This window comes from Cryptomeria japonica, chromosome 11, assembly GCF_030272615.1.
Source record: "Cryptomeria japonica chromosome 11, Sugi_1.0, whole genome shotgun sequence".
NCBI lineage: Eukaryota > Viridiplantae > Streptophyta > Pinopsida > Cupressales > Cupressaceae > Cryptomeria > Cryptomeria japonica.
The window spans coordinates 22414650-22436146 of NC_081415.1; positions in this window are offsets into that span (position 1 = coordinate 22414650).

Consider the following 21497-nt stretch of genomic DNA (forward strand, 5'->3'; position numbering starts at 1 on the left):
GAGATGGAGATGTGCAGGGCTACCATAGCGAGTCAACATGATCATATTGCGACATTAGAGAGACAGAATGCCATCTTGAGGATAGAGCAGGATCAATTCAGAGAGGAGATAGCCAGACTTACAGTGGCTCGAGATACAGCAATGGCCCAGGCACAACGAGAAGAACAGAGAGTCACTGAGTATATTGGGTCGATTAGGGATGCCAGTGCATGGGAGATGGCACAGATGTTGGTAGAGACCGGAGAGGAGATACGCCATTGGAGGACATTATATGAGAGTGCAGTGCCACTAGAGCAGAGAGCAACTTCATATCGGGCACGATCAAGGACAGAGAGCAGGGCACGCTCTCGGAGGTCATTGAGTAGCATGGGGGTGAGTGGACCTATGAGACCACCACAGCCAGGACCAGGAGGGACATCAACTGTGAGACATGGCAGGGATGAGGAGGATAGAGGGAGCACCCAGTGATAGAGGCACGTGCTCCTTAGGACAGAGACAAATGTAGTTTGACATTTTGTAGTCAGCCTACGAGCCATACTTAGGACAGACAGTCCAATTTTGTACTCCGATATTATTGTGACATATGATAGGATATGCATCGATATGATGGGATGCAATGTGTGATGACTTATGTTTATTTTCCATATATGGATGACTTATGCATTGTTTATCATGGATGGATGCATTTTTTTTAATGTGTTTTTTGATGTATTTATAATATGAAATGGATAAAATGCTTGATGTGAGGCTTGATGTAATGCAAATATACTAACCAATGAATGCAGGATGCAACATATATGTTTGGGGAAATCGGAGCACTAGACCGAACTGACAAAAGAAATGTTAGTAAGAAGAAAATGAGACAGAAGATAGTTAGAGACAAAGAAAAACTTGCTTTCAGTAATGCACTTTGTAGGTGAGAACCTTTATTTTAATGGAACAAAATGGATGCGTAGCATCATGGCATTGAAGGCCAGAGCTGAAATGCAACCCTTTTTGCAAAAGACAGACACATCACAGACAAATAGCAATCACATCAAAAAAAGAAATGGACCATGAACCATCCCGGTCACTCTAAATCACTCAGTGACATCATCGAGCAACACAGGAACATGATCGAAGCCAAAGATAAATCAGTAAAAAGATAAGATGCACAAATTCCAACAAGTCAAACAAACATCTTGATCTTCATTGTCAAAAGCTGAAAGTGTTGATAGGATGATCATGCTGTCTGGTTTCAGGGAATGCGGTACCCCGACAGGACACAGTCTGGTTTCGAGTATACCACACCCTGTATAAGACCCATGATAGTAGTGACAAGGACAAATAATTTTGAGGTTGATTGAGATGACAATTGTGATCAGTTTGAATGACTAGTTTGATTGAAAAGTTTATTTGTTTAAGCGTGATTTCATTAAAGCACAGTGTATGATTGCATGTCGTTGGATGCATGCTCAGCGATCTGTCTATGCACAAAGGGATCATTTATTGACAAAATGCAAAATGTTTGTTTTTGGATTTTGATGTTTTTCACTTTGTAGTAATTTCGAGTTTTTATAAATTTTTTTTTTTCGTTTTTCAAGTTTTTACAATTTTTTTTGTGTTCATTTTTTTAGGACTTTATATGACTTTTTAGGGATTTTTTTGTTTCAGGACATTATTCAATTTTTATGATTTGGTCAGGACATTTTTCAATTGTTTTGGATTATTTCAGGACATTTTCCAATTTTTTATGGATTATTTCAGGACATTTTTTTATTTTTTTATTTTTTGGATTTTTTCAGGACATTTTTCAATTTTTTAATGATTTTTTTCAGGACATTTTTCAATTTTTAAAAGTTCCAGTGATTGATCATGACAAAGGGAATGCACCCAATGCACATCGGAAAGACATATAAAGTGACCAGGACCAAAACATATGCACAAGAAACAGAGTATGTAAGACAATGATGTTGACCAATCACAGGCCTGGAACAGAACATTGGGTCAAGACAAAGATAGACATGATAAACCGGCTGAGAGAAAGCATAGCTAGAAGTCATGACAGATGACGGAGCAATGATCTCGTTTACACATGGCACTTGATTGCCAGGTTTTCACCATGGTACTTGCCCAAAGCGCCTGTTTACCAGGTTTTCACTAGAGGGCGAATCATTTTTCTTTTTACTTTTTTTGCTCTTTTCCTCTTTTGCTTTTTTTTTTTCACTTGTTTTTGTATTTTTTTGCTTTTTTGATTTTTTTTGTATTTTTTCAGGATCATACTTGAAGAAGTGCTGATAGAAAATTATGCCCAGTACTTTCGAAGGTGCATGCTGTTTATAGGATCAGACAAAGGTTCACCTTCTGGAGTGGCAAGCTGATATGCCCCCGAGCCATAGGCGGCAGTCACTATGAAAGGCCCAACCCAGTTAGGTTCAAACTTGCTTTTTATGATGTCAGTAGATTGTGCATTCTTAGGGTTTGCCTTTGAAACCAGATCTCCCACTTCGAAGTGTCACCCTTTGACCTTCTTATTATAAGAGCAATGGAGACGATTTTGATATGCTTGCAAATGTGTCAAGGCTGTTTGATGTTTCTCATCTAACATCTCAAGTTGATGCAACTGAGAGACTCTGTGCGTCTCATCATCAAGCAGATGTTGCAAGGAAACACGCAAGGAAGGAATTTCCACTTCCAAGGGTAAAATGGCTTCCGCACCATACACTAAGGAATAAGGTGTTGCACTAGAAGGTGTGCAGATAGAAGTGCGATAGGCCCATAGTGCTGGATTCAACTGTACATGCCAGTCTCGACCAGCGTCATTGACAACCTTTTTCAGGATCTTGATAATGGTTTTATTTGATGCTTCGTCTTGACCATTACCCTGTGGATAGTATGGACTGGAGAAATGGTGTTGGATATGAAACTTTGCACAAAGTTCCTTGACATCTTTATTCTTGAAGGGACGACCATTATCTGTGACTATGGCAAGGGGAATCCCATATCTGCATATGATATAATTCAATAGGAATTTTGAAATTTGCACACCAGTGATATAGGTCATGGGGATAGCCTCGATCCATTTTGTAAAATACTCTTTGGCTGTAATGATAAACTTGTGTCCATTTGCAGATGTTGGGTGAACCTTGCCAATAAGATCCAATCCCCATTGAGAAAAGGGCCACGGAGATATGACAAAATGAAGTTCTTGGGCTGGTGCATGAATATAATTTCCATGGATCTGGCATTTGTAGCATTTCTTAACAAAATCATGAACATCTTTTTCTAGAGTGGGCCAATAATACCCAGCACGAATCAATTTTTTGGCTAAGCTCAGACCATTGAAATGGCCCCCACATATACCATCGTGAACCTCGTGTAAAGCCGTTTGTGCTTCGTCAGAATCCAAACACCTGAGGAGGGTATGGTCAAAGGAACGACGGTAAAGGGTGTCGACAATGATGACATATTTGGCTGTCTATTGGATGAAGGCTCGGCGTTGGTTAGTGGAAAGGTTAGGCGGTAAGGTTTGGGATTTCAAATATTGATATACGTCATTATACCACGGGGAGTTGGGACCAACAAGAACACACATCACATCTACTGTCGGAATGTCAAAAGAAGGGACAAGCAACTGTTCAACCAAAAATTCACATTTGTCCATATTGTTTGGCATATTTAACATGGAAACGATCATAGCCATCGCATTTGCCGACTTGTTTTGCATTCTTGGGACTTGACTGAAATGGATAGCCGTGAATTTTGTCTTGAAGAAATCTACCATATGCTTATAGGGAATGAGCTTTTCATCTTTCATTTAGTAGTCATCATTCACTTGTCGGATGACTAATTGAGAATCTCCATAGACTTGCAAATGTGTGATATTCCAGTGGACTGCTACTCAGAGTCCTGTGACCAGTGCTTCATACTCTGCAATGTTATTGGTACAATGAAAAGTTATTCTGTAGGACTTGGGAATAGCATCACCTTGAGGGGTGACAAACAAGATGCCTTCTCCGGACCCGAACTTGGTATGGGATCCATCAAAGTATAACTTCCATTCATTAGAAGATGTGAGAGCAAAGACTAATTCATCTAGAAAATCGGTCAACATGGGATGATCATCATAAATAGGAGCCTCTACAAGTTGATCTGCTATGACTTGTCCTTTTATCGCCTTTCGCTCCATATACTCAATATCAAATTCACTGAGGATCATAACCCACTTTGCTAGGCGACCCGTCAAAGCTGCTCTGCTAAGCAAGTATTTTAGGGGATCAATTTTTGCAACCAACAATGTTTGGTGATTTAACATATAGTGTCGGAGCTTCTGTGTTGCAAATACCACTGCTAAGCATACCCTTTCAATAGTTGAATAATTCAGCTCATAGCCTACTAGTGTCCGACTGATATAATAAATAGCTCGCTCTTTGCTGTTCTCATCCTGTTGGGCCAAGAGAACTCCTAGTGCCGTTTCAGTTGCAGAAATATACAATATAAATGGCTTTCTTTCTATAGGAGGCATTAGAATAGGCAGCGACAACAAATAGTCCTTGAGAGCTTGAAAGGCTGATTGACATTGCTCAGTCCATTTAAAAGCGACACCTTTATGAAATAGATGCTGGAATGGATGACATTTGTTGGCCAATTGAGCTATAAACCGGCGGATTGACTGGAGCTTTCCTTGCAGACTTCGTAGTTGACAGAGATTAGCAGGAGGAGGTATATCCATTATTGCTTTAACCTTGGCAGGGTCGACTTCAATGCCTCTGTGAGAAACAATGTACCCTAGTAATTTGCCAGTTGTGACACCAAAGACACACTTCTTTGGATTGAGTTTGAGCTTGTAGGTCTCCATTCGGTCAAAGATTGGGCCCAGGATGGCTAAATGACTATCTCTTGTGACAGATTTGCATAATAAGTCATCAACATAGTCCTCCATCAAAGTATGCATGAAATCATGGAAAATTGTCGTCATCGCTCTTTGATATGTTGCGCCTGCATTTTTAAGACTGAAGGGCATCACATTCCAACAATAGGTACCCCAAGCACATGTGAATGCAGTCTTATGCTGATCTTCAGGAGCAATGCAAATTTGGTTATAGCCGGAGAAACCATCCATCAATGAGAGCATCTCATATCCAGCAGTCATGTCAACTATGATGTCGATATTTGGCAGTGGAAAATCATCTTTAGGGCATGCTTTATTGAGATCCCTAAAATCCGTACAGATTTGGATGCCCCTAGTTACCTTGCTAACTGGTACCAAATTTGAAATCTAGTCTGCATAATCGATGGGTTTGATAAAGCCCACATCCAGTAATTTTTTCAGTTCTACCTTGACCAAAAGAGCCACCTGGGGATGCATCTTTCTGAGTTTTTGTTTAACAGGCTTGGCATCTGCTTTTAATGGAAAGTGATGAAGGACTAATTCTGGATCGAGGCCAGACATATCTGCATAGGACCATGCAAAGCTGATCTTCTTCTCAAGAAAGAAATTGACAAAATCTATCTTTTCCTGTTTTGATAGAGAAGCAGCAAAATGAATGACCTTAGGGTTGTCAGGTGTACCCAAATTGATTTCCTCGGTCATTTCCACGAGCAATGTTGATTTATCCTGACTTGATAGGGGCATGTCCACTCTTCCACCTTTGGGCGCCTTTGAGAGGTTTTCACCCGCAGGTACATCTTTTATTTATACTTTTGTATGATCAGAGAGTGCCTTACGGTTTTCACTCAAAGACCTATTCTTTTGATTTTTTACTTTTTCTTTTCTTTGTTCATTTTGATGACTGGAAGATGGAGTTGACTCCCCAAAATATGTTGTGGAATCTAGGTCAATAGCAAATCCTGTCTTATGATCACCTTGTGGTATGCCTTCCCGTAGTCCAAGGAATTCTGCAATTGCTTCGTCATTTTGAAAACAGTCCAATGTGAGTGGTTCTTGTTGGTCATATTGGATAAGCTGGGGATAGACGAGGGGCATGTCATCATCGGTTTTAAGGAGAGAGAGGATGGATATGGTAAAGATGTAAACATCTGTGGTATCACTATCCGAACTGCTTGTATCTGATTCGGAGCTTGGGTCCCAGAATGACTCTATCCAAGCATTAGGACATGTTTTAGGAAGAGGAGTTATTTCATGTTTGTCTTCCATAGGCAAATTATCAGGGTTAAGGAACATATTGTCAAGGGCATAGGAGCTAGAAGAGAAAGAACTCCACTCCCATTCATTGGAATCAGTTTCGGGTCGGGTATCCTCAGGTGTTATTTCATCATCAGAGTCACGTCCTTTTCCAAATGTGGTCACTTTGGTAGATGAGGATCCAATTCGCAATGGTACAAAACCTAACCCTAAAGTTGGAGGTCGCCTCTTGGGTATAACAGGTTCTAGCCTTCCATTCTTGTTCAGGCCTAAGCCACTGCAGCCGTCATATCCTTTCTTTTGCAGCATAGTAAATCTTTTGTCGTACCGTTCCACTGGCAACCTGATAGGTGGGGTCTCAGTTGGATCCTTATAAAGCCAATCTATGACATCATCATCTAAAGTTTCTTTGTCAAGTTCACCCCATCTTGTAAATGTAGTGGGACGCTGATATTGAATAACTACCTTAGGTTCCATTTGCAATAAATGTGGTTTGCCATATGATTTTGGAGATATTGGTAAAATCCCGATGAGGAATGTTTGATCCATTGAATATTCTCCACATCCTTGGTCCTGTATCTTCAATTTTCCTTTGACAACATCTAACAATTCATTAGGATCCCTTACAATATGATTCTTGGCCATCCATGGATCCATGCAATGAAAGCAGTTCCATCCACCTATCATCAATGCTTAAAATATCCTTACAATGGAACTGAGATAACAATTCCAGGAGATCCTAATCCATTTCAATTTTGTGCTACTTTAAAGGATACACATGAGATGAAAGCAAGTAGACAAGATAGAAGCGCAAGAATACTCGAAGCGTGATTGATTCGAAAAAGTGATTAGTCTTGATTGAAGAAATTCATCCAATTTATAGATAAATTGGAGAAAAGACAAGATTGGCATGAAAATGATTCGAATGGAGATTCAAATCAAGAATAGCAAAATTATGACATGTGTATGACAAATTGCTATGCAAGGATTTATGACGATTTATGACAATTTATGACAAATTGCTATGCAAAGATTTATGACAAGAATTTGAAATAGAAATAGACATTTTGGAATTTAGGAGAATTTAGAAAATTAAGTTGGAAATAATGACTTGGAAATTAGGAAATTGATGAAAAATAGGTAAATTAATTAATAATTTCCCATTCATTAATTAATTCACAAAAATAGGAGGAAATTGAATTAGAAATTAGGAAAATTAGAAAATTGGAAAATAGGAATTAGGAAATGAGGAAATTAGGAATTTAGTGAATTAATTAATAATTTTTCATTTATTAATTAATTCACAAAGAGGGAATTTAGAAATTGATGAAAAATTAGGAAATTAGGAGAAATTAGGTAAATCAATTAATAATTTGTCATTTATTAATTAATTCACAAAAAGAGGAATAATTAGTTAGCCAATTAAATTAAACATTTAATTGTGACACGAAGACCTAGGATAAATAAATAATTTATTAATCCTAGAGGGGGAAAATGTCAAACAGGGTTAAATGAATAAAATCATGAAACCCTAAAAGATGAATTAGAAAATGCAAGAATGACAATTAGGTCCTGACAATAGATAATTGATGTCGATTCGAATTGATCATGATTCTGACTTGATAAATGATTTGATTGATGAATGCGCCAATTGACGAGGAACAATGACTAATTGATCTAAATTGACACAATTGAGAAAGACGACGATCAATGACAAACCAATCACAAAATGACAAAATTGACAAAGAGAACAACGATCGATGACAAATTGATTGCCAGATGACAAGATTGATAGGAGGAAAACGATCGATGACAAATCAATTGCAAGATGACAAGATCGATAGGAGGACAAAACCCTAATTAGGATTGACGATGTCCAAAATAATGACAAATGAATACGTACATTGATGCGACAAGATAAGACCGACCAAAATAATGACAAATATTGTTATCGACAAGACCAAATTCGAAAGTGAGATAAATGAAGAATACAGAAGAATGACTCGATGCTCGCAAATGATAAATACCAAGTGCGTGACATAGGAGAAATGTTAATGTGACGCAAAAACCCTAAAATAAGGCAATGCGCAAATGTTAAAGTATGATTTTGCAAGCATTGACCATTTTTAGGTGTCTACAGCTTCCATCTACTACATGTTTGATTTTGAAGAGCCATTTAGAAGATACCACAAATTTGCCTTTAGGCCTAGGCACAATATCCCAGACATCATTTTTCAGAGTTGAATGATACTCTTCTGACATAGCATATTTTCAAACTTGATGCTTCAGAGCATCTCCAACACAGGAAGGTTCTGCATCAATGATCTCACTCATCAAGGTAGTATAACTGGAAAATAGGTTAGGTCTCTTACTTTATCTGAAGGTCCCCTTTGGAGAAGCATAATTTTCAGCTTCTTGAAGCATCTTTTTAGCCCAAAGTGGTCTCTTCCTAGTTTCGGGATAATGTTCTTCTAAAGGTAAGCCTTGAACTTCATGCTCAACGTTTTCAAGGGTCTTCCTCTGAATCTTAGGGGTGGAATCCTCATCCATGCTTGTAGGAGGATCTTGGTGTTATAATTCATTAGAGCTTTTGGACCTCTTGAATGCTATGTCTTCTCTTCAAAGATGACATCTCTTCTTAGTTCAATTTGCCTTTGACCAGGTATGTATACTCTGTAAGCCTTAGAGGTTTCACTGTACCCAACAAATACTCCTTTCTTTCCAGAAGGTTCTAACTTTGATCTCTTTTCTTTGGGGACATGAATATAGACTAAACACCCAAAGATCCAGAGATGACTTATGTCGGGTTTGTTACTAGTAAAGGCTTCTTCAGGGGTTTTATTATCAAGAAGAGAATGAGGACATCTATTCTGAATGTACACAGTTGTCCTAGATGCTTTAACCCAAAATGAGGTTTCTATATTTTGGTCAAACAACATAGCCCTAGCAGCTTCTACTATAGTCCTATTCTTTCTTTTAGCTACCCCATTTTGTTGTGGGTTATAAGGTACAATTAACTCCCCCTTAATCCCTACATTTATACCATAATGTTTAAACATATCAAAAGTGTATTCCCCCCCATTGTCTGTTTTTAAGGTTATGATTTTCTTACCTATCATGTTTTCTGCAAGAGCTTTGAATTCCTTAAATTTAGAAAGGGTTTCTTCAGACTCTTTGTACCTCAGAAAATATATATAGGTCTTCCTAGAATAATCATCTACAAATATTACATAATATAAAAACCCCCCTAAGGAGGGTACAAACATGGGTCCACATAAATCAAAATGAACTAATTCTAATACATTTTTGGATTTACTGTTGCTAGAATTAAAAGACCCTTTAGTATTCTTTCCCAAGGCACACCCCTTGTAGGCTGCTTCAAAATTTTGACTTAGCTTGGGTAAGCCAATCACCATCTTCTCTATCTTAGGTAGGGCATGGAAATGAAGGTGCCCTAATCTTCTGTGCCAAAGTTCATTCGAATTTGGAGTCTCATGAATCAAAGCTTGTGGTGGAGTGGTGCAAAGTCTGTAGAGGCTCCCTTGTCTTACTCCAATGGTGTGGGCTTTTTTGATGGTGGATTTCTTTGGCCAAGCAAGCACCTTTCCTTCCATAAAGGTTAATCTGTAACCCTTATCTTCAAGTGCAGAAATAAAGACAAGGTTTATCTTTATACTAGGTCCAAATAGAACTCCAGTCAGTTGTAGGGATATGCGTGAATTTAGGTTGATATTGCAGGTTCCTATTCCCATAACTAGATAATTTGAGTCATCACCAATTGTCACTTCTTCATTTGAATTTTCCACAAGTGTATCTAGGTGCTCACGAAATCCAGTGATGTGTCAAGATGCTCTATTGTCAATCACCCATGTGTTGGAACTGGAGGTGACTTGACTAGAGAGGGCTAAGTAGAAGACTAGTTTCTTAGAATCACTCCCTTTCTTAATTTCTACCATTGAAGCTTGTTGCTTGATTCTGTCTTGACACTTCATTGCATAGTGCCCATATTGGTCACATCTGAAACTTTGTACTTCAGAAATGTCTCTCTTCTTCCTTGAAGACCTCTTTCCATTTGAGGTGTTGTCCCTCTTTCTCTTAAAGTTCTTCTTCTTTCCTTTCTTGTGGGAATTAGAGTTTAGAACTTGAATGTCTTCATTACCATTGTTTTGTTTTATTCCTCTTGTGACAAGCCGAGATTCCTCTTGAATGCAATCGGTTTTCAATCTATCAAACTTAGGAAATTTAGAACGAGCACTGATTCCTTGAATGAACGATTCCCATGAGGTAGGAAGTCCATTTAGAGCCATCATAGCAAGTTCTTTGTTGTCTACTAGATGTCCAATAGTGGATAGTTGATCCCTAAGCTCAGTGATCCTCAATAAATATGATGTAACTATCTCTCCTTTATTCATCTTTATATGGTGTAGTTGATTCTTTAATGTGAGAGCCCTTCTAGTGTTGTTGATTTCTTAAATGTTGGCTAGGGCTTTGAACATCTGAAAAGTCGTCTCATATTTAGAAATAACTGGCACAATGTGGTCTCTCATTGAATCCACAATTATCTTAAGAGCTTTCTCACTATCTTGACTCCATTGAATTTTCTCTGTATCATTAGAGGGTTCAGGAATTTCACTTTTGACATGGAAGTCAATTATATTTTCTTTTAAAACAAGCATGATCCCGAATTTCCAAGATACAAAATTTGATGCTCCATCTAATCGATCTTCAAACCTAACTCCGGTTGCCATTAGGATTATTAGGAATGTGATCTACTAAGGGCTAGGTGAACATCTATAAGATCATTACAAAATTTAATTTGATCTTCCTTAACTTCGCTCTGATACCATGTTAAGTTTATTCAATTCTGTGATCAAGAGGACAAGAAAGATAAAGATGTAGTCTGGAATTTAAATTTGAACTGCAGTTGTGTGAATGAAGGAAGCACAACACTTATTAATTTTTGGTATTGTCTTCCTCCCCATCGTATGCATGTTATATATCTAAGTGAATGAGAGGGTAAGTAGGGAAGACATATGTTTTCCCATGTGGGAAGACACATCATTCCCTAAATACCACTCAACACATTAACAAACATATCATGATTTGTTTAACCCAGCCCGTAAACATTAATGGGTGTAACCGATAATATTCCTAGCCTGATAACAATGACGGGGTGTGACCGGTGGCACTTAGCACAATTTGATATTTATTTATAATTTATAGTTAATGTGTATACTACTTATGTTAACATATATTTAATTCATGTATCAGAAATGGTACGATCGATGTTACAAGAATTAACAAGTTGAAGTGTAGAAGTGGGAAATCTAACAAAGTTGCTGATGCATTGAGTAGAAAGATGAATTTGCTGACAGAGATGAGAGTGACAATATTAAGATTTGAGGAGTTGAAGACCTTGTTTGATGATGACCCAGATTTTCTAGAACCTTGGAAAGCATGTAGAGAACCGGTTATGGCAGATAGGAGTAAGTGGCTGGATTATTTCATTCAGGATGAGATGTTATTCAGAGGAGTTTAGTTGTGTATACCTAGGAGTTCTACGAGGGAGAATTTGATAAAGGAGAAATATAATGGAGGATTAGCCGGGCACTTTGGTATTGACAAAACAGTAGCTTTGGTGAGTGAGCATTAATTTTGGCATCAGATTCATAAGTATGTTAGGAAATTTGTACAAAATTGTGGAGTTTCTCAAGTTGCAAAAGGGAGTAGTCAGAATGTGGGATTGTACAAACCTTTGACAGTATCGGTAAGACCTTGGGAGGACATAAGCATGGATTTAATATTTGGATTACCTAAAACATAGAGAGGGAAGAATTCTATATTTGTAGTGGTGGATAGATTCTCGAAGATGGCGCATTTCATACCTTGTAAGAATACATCAGATGCAGTGCACATAACAAACCTATTTTTCAAGGAAGTGGTGAGATTGTGTGGATTACCTAGAAGCATAGTTTTCGACAGAGATACTAAGTTTGTTGGTTATTTCTGGAGGACACTTTGGAAGAAGATGAAGACATATTTGGAATTGAGTTCTACTTTTCACCCATAGACTGATGGACAGAAAGAGGTAGTAAACCAGAGCTTGGGAAATTTACTGAGATGTTTAGTTGGAGACAAAATCGGAAGTTGGGATTTGATTTTAGCACAAGTAGAGTTTGCCTACAATAATTCAGCGAACATGAGTACCATAAGGACACCTTTTGAGATTGTTACTGGAGCACACCCTAGAGGTATATCAGAATTGAGAGATATCAGTAGTGAAGACCAAAGAAGTTCAGAAGCAGAAGACTTTACAGATCGCATGGCAACCTTGCATATTCAGGTTAAGCAACATTTGGAAGACATGAACAACAAGTATAAGGAGAAAGAAGATGAGAAGAGGAGACATAAAGAATTTGAAGTTGGTGATGAAGTGATGGTATATCCAAGAAAAGAGAGATTCCTGGTTGGAACCTATAACAAGTTGCAGATGAAGAAGTTTGGACCTTGTAAGATCTTGAGGAAATTCAGTTTTGGAAATGCATATGAAGTGGAGTTACTGAATGATTTGAGTATTTCACCTATATTCAATATTTCAGATCTACATCAGTATCATGACTTAGAATTCAATGAGAATAGTATTGCAGACTTGGAGAAACGGTTTCCCTAGAAGGAACCAGATCAGATTGAAGACATTTTGGATAGTAGGATTGGGCGTAATACCCGGAGCAGTTAGTATAAGGAGTACCTTGTGAAGTGGAAACACAGACCAGTTGAAGATTCATCTTGGATTTCTGAGGTAGAGGTAGACCGCCTTGGTTTTCCTCTGACCCCAACAAAGTGAGAGACTCACTTTTTCAACAACCCCAGATGTCTGATGTAGAAGCATCCTTGGTTCTTGGCAATTTTGCATCAACCAAAAATATTTCTTTCTGTTTTCCTTTTTGTTTTTGCAGCTTCAACATTTCTTTATGTATTTCTTGGATTTGGCTCACCGGAACCTGTGGAGTTGGATTTTTCTTGAAGACTTGATCATATTTCTTATCCCAAACTATGGAGCATTTGGATCATTTTTCGACAAGTTATCGCTACTGATTTCCATGACAGTTTTATGTTACCGGTTGCTTGTTCTGTTCTTGGTTGCCTGTACCTATTTGCATTGGTGATCTACCAGATCCCTTCTGTAGCTTTCACATTGATTCCAATGTTCCTTGGCGTGTGGCCAACCTTCCCTTTGATTCTCACTTCATCCTTTGGATTTTCCAGAAGGATTTCTTTGGTGGAGGCTGACCTTGTTGGTTTTACACGTTAGGTCTTATTCTTCAGGTTTTGATCCCTTTTTGGGCCGATCAGATCCACTTGGATCATATAAATCATTGTAATTGGACATTAGAATGTATCTAAGGTTTTAGACAAAACATAGAACAAATTTTTTGTCTGGAGGTCCTGATAGTGACCAAATCTGTAATTGAGCATGTTTTAGCATGCACATGAGCTAGTTTTTGTAACCCGATTATTATCGGTTGATTGTAATCAATTTTCATGATATAATTCAATCTGTTATGCATTGCCTCCATCGTATCTTTGTGTTTTTGTTGTGTTTAGTCTTGATGATTGGTCCAGACTGATCTCTTTGAGGTCCCTCCTAGCCGATGACTGCACCAATTCACAACTTGCTTAAACTCATTCTTAGAAATTTGAACTCTTCAAAGAGTTTCCTTCAGGTTGTGAGGTAGATTTTTAGAGTGAAATTGCAGGTGCAAGATAATTTCTAAGGAAGAAATCAGGCCAAGTTGAAGAATTTCTTCAATATTTTCAGGTCTAGAAACATTTTCAAGGTAGACTGTCAAGATTTCAGTCATTCAAAATTCTTTCCTTAGTCTGAATTTCTGATTCTCAAACCTGTATATAGGTTTTCCATCACAAATTTTTAGTTTCACAATTTCCAAAAATTCCCAAGTCTAGTTTTAGTTTTCATAATGTTTTTAAGTCTGATTTTCTCCTAAAGTTCATAATTAGACTTAATTTTATAACTTACAAAGTTTTTCTAACTCTTATTTTTCATTTTCAGACTTAACTTAGTCTCATTTTAATCATTTGACGAGAAAAATTAGAGTTATCCTTCAAAATTCCTCAAGTAAACGTCAAGTGTATTTTTTTAACTTAGGAATTTCCATATTTTTTAGGCAGTTGATGTCAACATAGTGAGGAATTTCTTGAAAAGTTCAGATGAAGTTCAATAAAAATGGACCAAATTTGGAATCTAAAATTTAGACAAAGTGGAAGAAAATTAGTGACACTAACCTTAGCCATGTTGAGCTCGAGGATTTCTAGAAAAGGATGTACAGACTCAATGATTACCTTCCTTCCTCACTTGCACATAAGATGATGCAGAATAGAATTGTTCAAGTAGCTGGATTTCCTCCAACACTGCAGTGTTATGAGCTAATGGTGGAGTGTGTAAAACATTACGACACTCAAGAGAGACAAATTGTAGCACTTGATGGTAGAGTGTAGGCTTACCTTGGAGAAGATGCTATCAAACAAGCATTTAACATTCCCAATTACCATTCTACCATATACAAAATCAAGGAGGAAACCTTAGCTATCTTTGAAGCTAATCCCATCTCTTGCACTGAAAAAATCAACAAGCAATGGTTTCTTAAACCAAGACCTCACTATACCAAAGTCCCAAAGAAATTTTTTCAAACTAATTTTATTGAAGAGTATGGGAACCTCATTCTCTTACTCAACAGGGTCATCGAATGTCCTCAAGCTTCCTTATACGAACCCTGGATGTATCACTTCATTGATGAAGTCACTATTGATGTCAAGATGATAAATTGGGCAAGAATAATCAGTGACAATATTGATGAGCACTTAAGGAACTTGGAACATACCTAGTCTTTTTACATTAGTTCCTATATCATCTATGTACTTGCATGGGGCTACAGATATAAGGGATTGATTTGCAAAGGCATTATGGGAAACAAAGACAGTCCATTCAAGGCATATGATTTCTATCCATAATTGCATATGTAGGAAAAATCCCACTTCAAGAGAGTTAATCATGCATCCTTATGTATATCACCATGACAATTCAAGGAGGCACCCATCAAAGGTTAACACTAGAAGCAAAGGATTTGATAAGTAGGTATCCGAGAGTTCAAGGACTCACAAGATGCCCATATAAGCTTCCAAATTTTCCAACAAATAGGAAAAAAAAGAAAGTAACAAGGAAGTTAGGAATCAATAGAATCCTTTGATTGATTCACTCCTCGAACAATTGTGCAAGTCCCCTTTGAGATTACTAGCATATCATAACGAACCAATTGAGACTATCCACATGAATAAGGAACCTTAGAGTTGACTTTGAGATCACACAATCCATCTGTTTAGCACATAGAATATTTTGATCAACAAAGAATAGGATATCTCTCGGTATTTTATTCTGAGTTGTGCGTGCATAAAAAACACATAAACAAAATTGGTGCTAGAATGAGGGCCATTAAGGAGAAATATCAAATCATTGAAGATTTTGCAATATGGTTCAAGATGGTTCTTCCAAGTAGCGGCATTTTTCCAGTACTACAACCAAATTTAGGTTTCTATAAGAAACATGAAGATGTCATTTCAGAATTGTACACCCTTGTGTGTAGAAGTAAGAGAAACACTCCTGACTGGTTGTGAATGCGCTTCATTCTTGAAGAAGAGCAACAAAAGACACAACACATTGAGGATGGCCTACCATAAAATTTGATGAGCTATGGGGCTGATTAATTAAGCGAGAGGGGTGGGGGAGGGGGCATGTTACTCATAGAATTTGGCTCTAGCCTATGAATAGTAAGGGTCATCAACTATATACTATAGTTATTCGTCTATTGTGACTATCTCTCATCGATTGTGCGCCTATACTATTATAAAGAAGTGCATTTATGACTTGTTGGACTAATCTCTTTTGATCAGGCAATAAATATGCTCTTTGAAGAGAACTCTCTTTGTAAAGAAATCAAGCACCTCAACCAGCTCCTACGTGTCCTTAACAGAATTGAAGAAAGTCATGCTGGATCATAATAATTTTGTTTGACCCGACAAATTTTGAAAAGTTTTAAGATCTGCTCCAACCTCATAAAATTTGTAGAGTTAGAATTTTCTACCTAGCCCAAGCAAAGGAAAGAGATAGTTTTGTCAAGTGAAGAATCAGTTCCACCAAGTGAAGAAGTACCAAGTGGAGAGGATATTTCTAGCGTGTTCCATATTTCAAGTTTTTTCCAAACTCCACCTCCTAAAATTTCAATTCCAAGAGCTACCCAATTAAACAATTAGCAAATTCTAGTTGAAGTAGCTCCACTAACAGTTGTTTAAAAAACTCCAATTCAAGCAAGAGTACATCAAGCAAACGTCCCAATGGCGTGGTGTCTGACTAATGCATCTCCTATGGAATTTATTGTCTACCATGACATGCTCAAGAACCAAGAGCATTTTTGTTCCAAATTCTACAATAATGACATGAGGACTGTATTGCAGATGAACATATCAAGATTTTTGAAGATCCCCTTCAAAATAGGAATATCCAAGATGAAGATGTTGTTTGCAGGTTGTTTCCATCTACTTTTGATGATGAAGCATCATATTGGTACATCCAACCACCAATAGACTCTATTCACAATTAGCAAGAAATGAAGGATACTTTCTTGGGAAAATTCAAGGCACCAACTTCTCCAACGAATCTATATAGACAGTTTGTAGAAGTAAAAAGACAAGAAAATGAACCAATCAATACTTTCAATGAAATATTTCACAAGGCCTATACAAGGTTTCAAGATCTATACAATTTGAATAATGCGACAACATTACTCATTTATTTTGCAACCTTAGATCACCTCACAATGATGTTTGTCAAAATGAAGAACCCGACCCCAACAAATCTAAAAGAAGCATATGCTGCAACAATCATAATTAGCAATGACTTGGGAGTAGGAGCTACCTCAAGACCACTCAATTACTTAGGAACTCCTACTATGCCCAACCAAATTTAAGGAATTATTCGCGCGTTGGCTCATCACACACTTGTCATGAATCCAATTCCCACTCCAACTAATCAGTTGGTACTCCTTCTAGGAGCACCTCTTTCTCAAGTACCATGCACTAGCTACACCAGTAAATCTCTAGGATTCAACTTCATCCTCAAAAACTCAAGAAGAGAAGGATGAAATGAAGGACCTAATTGAACAAGTTAAGAAGTTATCAACTAAGGTCATGTTCTTGTGCAATCCGAATAATTAGATTCAAAACATGCAAAGAAGTTACCAAGGACACCAAAATAATTAAGGAAATGAAGGTAGCAACCAATCAAGCATCCAAGGATTCCAAAACAACAATAGAGGTTTTTGTAGTAACAATCAAGGGTTTCAAAGGAGGACATGGAATCTATGCCCAATAATGAAAATGTGTCGTCTCCCATAGACACTCCTCCAAATATCGAAAGTTGACTCACTAATTAAGTTTTTATCACTAAGACTGCTTTGCCAAGTTGGTGTTGCTTTCATAATACAAATCAACATTTCGAGGTGCAATGCCAAGAGTTTCAACTCACAATAGACATTTTCCAAAAGGAAATGTAAAAGGAAATACAAGAGAATTCAACAAGAGCTTTAGTTCCAGTGGTGATATACGATCAAGCTCTAGTTTTGGAAGACTGTTGAACAAACCAGAATACTAAGAGGGAGGAGGGGGGTAATTAGTACTCCCTTTTGAAACAAACTAAATTTTTGAAACTTAAGTTGATCTCAATTAACCTTAGATTAAAAGTGATACATGCAACATAAATAAAATGCAAGAGATACACAACCATAAGAGAGACACCAGATTTTTACGTGGAAAACCCAAATGGAAAAAACCACATAAAGGGTTAACTCTCAAGATAATATAATATGGGATTACAAGGTTCACTGCCGAAGGGCTCACTACTTGGAGGGTTGATTGCTCATATTACAATGGATTACTGTCGGAAGGCTCATTTCTAAGAGAAACAAATATGAACTGAGAAAATTGCATCTACATATGCATGAGTTCAATTCCAGATAAGCTCAAATATCACAATAACTGCCTACAATAGATCTGGCTAGGAATCTCTACAACTCATCCAAAATACACCCGCACCAATCTACTGTCACACCAATTTTTCCTTTTCTTCACAATTCAATCTCTCATCTTCATACTCATTTTTCTATCTCTCCCACATACACACCTTCCACATACTATATTACAATTAAAACATAATGCGCGCACACACACACACAAATATATATATATATATATATATATATATATATATATATATCGGTAGGTATATACACCAAGTCGGCTTCAAAGACACTTTCCCCAATGATAATCCAACGATCAAATCACATGCTACAAGCACTAGAGCAAAACAAAGATAAAAACATTCAAGGTTGGTCAAACCTAGAATAAACATTTCCTCAAACTTCCGCAAGAACAGGCTTTCAAAGCACAAAGGGCATAATCCAACTTAACATAAATAAGTTAAAGACATAAACAATAGATCACCAAAAGATCATCATTAGAAACCAAAAACTGGAGGAATGTGGAGCACATAAAACTATCAAATACTACACAATCGAATATACTTTCGGAGCACCAAAACTTAAATACAACAATCTTAAGCAATTTGCCTACTAGCATACCAAAATTGTGTTATCATATCTGCAACAAGACAAAAATGCAAAGCACTGCAATCCTAAGACAAGTCAAGTGAATATTGCTAGACTACATTGTCATTACTAAATATACATCTAGAGCACAAACTCAATTGTCACAACCAAAACCAAAACTTAGACACCATGAGAAACATATCCACATACTGACAATACACATTTCCAGAGCAATAATCTACCGAAAAACATATTTTCAACATACATACGTATCTTCCACTACTCTGCACTGCCAACACTCTGAACGTTGCCTTACAATATCTAGACTAATCTGGATCACCGAGTTTGACATCAAAGACAACCGAATATATATTTCTAACAATCTCCCTCTTTGTCATTAATGACAAAACACCAATACTCTATTCTCTGCTTTATCTATACATTTGTACATCAAAAACTAACCATAACTCCCCCTTAGATAATATCTCCTTATTTTTCCATATTTCTCCATATTTACCCCCTTTGACGTCAAGGACAAAGGGTAACAAAAAGTTACCAAAACTGCACTACAAAAAGATATTTCAATTATGCTTCACCTAGAAAATTCTCTTATACTTCTCTTTGAGTTTCAAAACAAAGATCTTCCAAGAATTCATAGAGAAACCGATACTTATACCTAAATTGTCATTTTCCACTAACAAATCAATATCATCAGATAAGGAACTTGGGACACAAGGGTTTCACACGCACTTCTCTGCTTCAATAAGGAGACCGAAAATATGTTTTAACCTAGCTTCAACTATCTCCTTCACTTTCCAAAAGGTATTCCTACATTTTCTCACTGCCTTTGGAAAAATATAAGGCCAGGTTGCAAATAATTTATCTTCTTTTTCTGAGCACCATCTATATCACTGAAAATATTAAATGATTTACCAATAGAATTCAACTCAGACTCAATGGATTCAATCTTGGCTTTCAAATGTTCAATAGCATTAGGCCACCAAAGAAAATACTTATATAGTCTGGGCATTTCTCCAACATAATCTTTCATTTCATTAATGCTTTCAGACAATCTTTTTTGAGCATAGGCACACCTTTCTCCATGTCTTTCTGGACTTCATTTTCTAATAGATTCTTTTAGAGGTGTTGGTTAATAGATTTATCACCTAACTCTATATTCTCACGCCCACAAAGGTGAAAAATGTAACCACATTTGAACTAGTCTGAACAAACTATCTACTGACCGATTCTCTGCTTATTTTACAAGGTGGCAACTACCTTCAGATGATACTCAATGAATGGAAATTAACTGAAATGCTTTTAACTAGAAAACAAAAAAGGAAAGAGCTTTTAACTATAAATCTTTGAAAAGGCATGCATAAAATACACACTTTTTAGATTTTTAAGATTTTGAATCAACTAGATTGCCACAAAATACCATTCAGATAATATCTTTGCAGCAATAGAAAACTGAAACCATTCGCCACCTCAAATATAAATTCATTCACTGATAACCATTCAAAATAACAAAAAGCATCCACACATCATAATTCAAAGATTACAAATATCTGAAGCCACCAACAAATTGTCTATATTCAAAATAGTAAACCAAAATATACTTAAAGAAGTTTTTGCTCTTCAGAGTAAAACAAAGTTTCCCCCCCAAAATATCCCTAAAGATCTACTAATCTACTTATTTATAACTACTACCCCAAGTCTTTTCCATTTTCAAGAAATGATTACTAAAGTAACGGTCTTGAAAGCGAACGTTTTAAAACAAAACTTCTATAGAGAAACATCAAAATATAGACCATTTCTCAACAGGTAAGGCTACAAAGTCACTAGACGTAGGCTCCAACATCGGACGTTGGGTTCTTCTTTGCAATCCCTTTATCGATTTCATCTGCCTTCTCTTCTTCTTCAATTAGCGTCAACAGGATATCTTCAAATTCTTCCTCATAAAAAATAGTAGCTTGAAAAAAGTCAAACAGGTCCAAAAGAATATGTCCCTGCAATGTCTTTACATCTGGTTGTACCACATGACCTTTCTTAGCTTGGAGCACCATTTCGTCGAAGTCAATTATTCGGGTTCCTTCGTTCCACGAGCTCGCCTTGTAAGTGTTGTTCGTGATTTTCAGCTTGTTCTGCAATCTTATCTATTATGGTGACGACTTTCCTATATTCACTAAAATTAGCTTGTGCTTTCCATGCAAAAGACCGTAACTGTCGGACTATATCCTCTTGCTCCTTCTCTAGCCAATTCAAATCTGGGTTATGAAATGACAGCTCATCGTCATGAGGTAAAACCATTATGATACGAGTAAATCATGACAACTTCATTTTTAGCTAACTTTAATGTTTTCTGCAAAAATGACAACACCAAACATAGTAAGCATGCTGCCACCTTTTTTGTGTCCTTTATTGTTTAATTGCCATTAATGACATTACTTTGTAAATCTTCCCTTGATTTTTTCCCTAGAAGTGGTGCATGACATGGTAATTGATGAGGCAGAAAGAGTAGCGACAAGAAGTAGTTATCGTTATCGGTTTGATAGTTCTATTTAATTTCGGCAACACCCAAGCATGACCTATCTTTGCCATCACTCGTGCTGCCGCCCCTATAGGATACTGAATAAGCCTAAAATTGTATAACCTAGAATGCCCCCACCTTGAAATCAGAGAGGTCCTTTGAAATTTCA